Raw genomic sequence first — 4,037 nt, 5'->3', positions numbered from 1 at the left:
ATCTGTGAGGATGCCATTTTGTTTCCATTTATTCTATCCTTGTTTACGTACACTGTTTTCTCATTCAGAATATTACTCCTCTGCCCCTACAATTTTGTTCTTTTCATCAGAGGTTGGTTTCTTTTCTCCATTTACATCAAAGACTGGGCTTTTAATTCTCTGTGTGGTACAGAGATCAGGTAACTTTTCAGCATGTCCTGTAAAACTGTTTTCTTGCTGCACAGAGAAACCCCAAATTCCCTAGCTGTATTCAGGGTACAGTAGTAGAAACCTCAATTCCCACTCCTCACCATCCTCTGTCCAACCAGTACTAATTACTACTGCAACATCCAGATATTACACTGAGAAGGACAGTATAATTACTCAAACACAACAATTCCGTGGGGGGGGAACCCCACAATAAAAGTTACTGTTGGTATGCAGTCACAGAAGCAGCTCAGAGAAGCAGTATGAAGAGAGGGATCAACAAGAGTGTTGTTTTGGGGACATTACCCAGAACATTTACAACTCTGGGGAAATTCCAAAAAGAATAAAGGAATGTGACCTGCTGGATAAACACCTCTGCTTACTTACTGTTCAGCACTGCAGGAAAATAAAACCACTAAGAGAGAGAGATCTTTCTCTAGACCTGTGCTCACTTGGTGCAAAGAAAAAGAAAATGGAGATATACCAGAAGGACATAGCCATTCAGAAAAATACAAACAGGTTAGGTATAGGCTAAGGAACAGACTAATGACCTAATGAATCAATGAAATGTATCTTAATTGGATGGTAATGAGAAATTGTTACAGATCTGCACAAAATTTTCTAATCTCCTCTCCTCTACCGTATACCTATATGCACATGTATATACACATATGGGGGGGAGAGGGAGACACGGGACTGCAGCACCTAATGATAGCATAAAAATTGTGCAAATGTTAGTACTTTTGCTTGGACATCACAACCAACAGGTTCAGAAACTACTAACTTCTACAGGCAGTAGCATGTGACCAAATTTTATAGGCTCTGAATTTCTCCACAAACCTGGCACTCTGGGAAATAAAGTTTGCCTAAGTCCCACATGCCCCAAACCACACATATAGGAACAAATACGGTTGCCTACTGCTTTTTACTGCATCAGCACTTGGCAAGATACTATCACAAACTTTAAAGAACTACAGATGCCCAAAGTGCAGCTTTATTTCTCAGAAAATAAATCAATAGCATCCAAACAGGACATTCAAGAAAAATATTTTTTTTCTGCAAAAGAGAAGGAAATGTAGTATAAATGAGATTAGATAAAGATTCAGATCTGGCCTATCAAGAAGGTGGCTACAGAGATTAAATTATACATATTACTTTAACTGCTTGATTCTAGTTGCCCTGTGTATCCAGTCTATTCTGTCCTCCAATCTGCAGCATATGATCTAAAAATCTATTGAATGGCAACTACAAAAAACACTATGTTAGTTTTAAGATGATTACCTATAGTGAAGCAATAGCAATTAGCACTGATACAGACTTAATACAAAAATAGAATGGCACAGATTGCCCAATACATCAAGTATTAAGTAATTCAAAGTTTGGAACCTGAACCACATTGTAGTTTGTATCTTAATTATAAAGAGTAAATATGAAGAAAGAATATATAGTTCCTTTCATTAAAAGACTGGGCATGGATTTGTATCATTAAAATTCAGAGGAAAAAAAAATTTGCAGGCTCATAATCTGATACAGGCTAGGGACTGTGTCATACTCATCTTTCACTGAGGCTGTCTAGCTATGAGAATTTTTGGAAGCACAAAAAGAAAAATTAAAAAAATTACTGATTGAAAAAGGACTTCTGCAAGTCTACATAAACCATACCACTGGCTAAAAATTACTCTGGTAGATAAAAGGTAAAGCTTGATGATAGGATCAAAGTGGATAAAATAGTAAGCACTCTTTTCCTTACTGAAACAGATCAGCATTTTCAAGCTTTACTAGTAAATTCCCATGTGCTTTACTGTATCTATTAATGAGTCAAAGAACAGTAAGCTGCGAGACAGCCATATATGCACATGACAAACTAATATGTTAGTCTAGAAAGACCTGTAACAGTTTACTTAGATGAACAAGCAATATGATTGCATATGAAATTCAATTATGCCTGTAAATTAGAGCATATTGGAAGGAAGAAAAATACTTCTAACACGATTATTTACAGTAACCCATGCACCATTTAGCAAGCACAGCATGCTACTGCATCCAGACAAAAACTCATAAAGGAAGGGATGAAATACTGTTTTGAGCACTTTGCTCTGCCATTATGTGTATACATATGTAGATACATATACATGTATACACAAACACACACAGATAACAAAAATGTTTAGTTACAGCAGTTAACACTAACTAAACCCATTAAGCTTCAGCCTTCAAGTCTTAAGGAGTCCCATCACATGCTCTGTGAAGGCTGTCTCGTAGATGCTCTGAAACATCTGACAACGTCTGTCCTAAGAGATAACAGATCGGGGTGAGAGCTATGCAGCCATCCAAGGATGATCGATTCTGTGTTCCTAACTGGTTCTTTTCTTGTAAAGCCAGCAGAGGGAGCAACTCGATCACAAAAGGATCTTTCCCGACTCTCCATTTTAGTGGCTGGGGGAGCAAATAAACTATCTAAGTGCAAGCCACATGGAAAGTGACTTTACAGCCACAACCCTTCAGATGTGAATAGCTGCCACTTCCACGTGCCACAGCTGGCCTTTGTGTCCCCATATATTTGCTTATCGGTTTCCACAGTGTTTTACACTAAAGCTGAGGCGCTGCATACACCAGTTTTTTCAATTACTGGTATCAACACTGCTGGAACAAAAGAACTGAACAATAACAATCCTAGCACATCAGAGCATGACTTGAGGACATAACACATCATATAATAATTTTTTCCACTAACAGCATCATCACCAGGGAGTGGGTTTACCATCCCAACAGGCAACGATTAATAAACAGGACATATACTCATAAGCTGCCTGAGACACTGACTGGATCAAAGCATTCAGGGGCTTTCAAGACCCCCATCTGCAATGGCAAAAATTAAGTATAACCACAGACTAAGCAGCATTTTAGTCACTTTATTCAGCATAGCACTATATGCCTACAGCTTTAGTGCACTTTGTATATTCATATTTTCTATATCATCTTTTTATTTGTGCAGTTGCAAAATTTAACAGCTTGTACGCTGACCCACATTTCCTTCCTTCAGCTGTGTTGAGATGCTTGATTGCAGCATGTTGATGAAATTACACCGAGGCACATACAAGAAAATAGACAGAAAGCTATGTTAACTTAAAATGACATCAAATGGGGAAAGAAGTACTTGCAAATTAGCTCAAACCACTATTTTCCAGCTGCTGAAAGATTGCTGTGAAGATGTGTGAAGCTGAACAAGACAAGACTAGTGTATAAAACTCTTTAGATATACCAGGAGCAGAGTGCCTCCATATAACCTCTGGCATTTCATTCTGGAAAGTTTAAGAGGTTATGGCCCCAGCTGTCTGTCCTGCTCTTCTGCTGTAAGTTACTGCCTCTGCAGCACTGCTGGCAAAACGAACAGGAGCCTGTACCTCAGCCACTATACTCATAACCCAAAGCATCCACTTATGCTACCATCATTTTCAGTCCACCAGATATGACAGTCCACCAACTATGGCAGCTGAGACACACATGCCTGCTTCAACTGACACTGCTACAGGTGTGATAACATCTGGTTAGAGTTGGAGAGGACAGGTAGCATCAGGAAGCCCTTTACTTGTCCCAGCAAACTGACAGAGTTCACCTGAGAAACCTACACTTACAACTCCAAATTGACCATACTAAGGGTGACGAAAACCAGCACTGGTGAGCACGAGTGCCCGGGCGGGACCCAGCCGACGGCCTAGCTACAAGCGGACTCCAAGCAAGGCCTGGAGGTGACCCCCCTCCTTCCCCGGGCCGGGCCCCGCCGCGCCCCGGGGAGCGGGGCGGCCGCCGGCGGCGAGGGCACCCCGGCTCGGCCGGGCCTTCAGCGCCGC

Source organism: Apteryx rowi, unplaced genomic scaffold, assembly GCF_003343035.1.
Source record: "Apteryx rowi isolate R43461 unplaced genomic scaffold, aptRow1 scaffold_88, whole genome shotgun sequence".
Taxonomy (NCBI): domain Eukaryota; kingdom Metazoa; phylum Chordata; class Aves; order Apterygiformes; family Apterygidae; genus Apteryx; species Apteryx rowi.
This window is presented reverse-complemented; position numbering follows the sequence as displayed.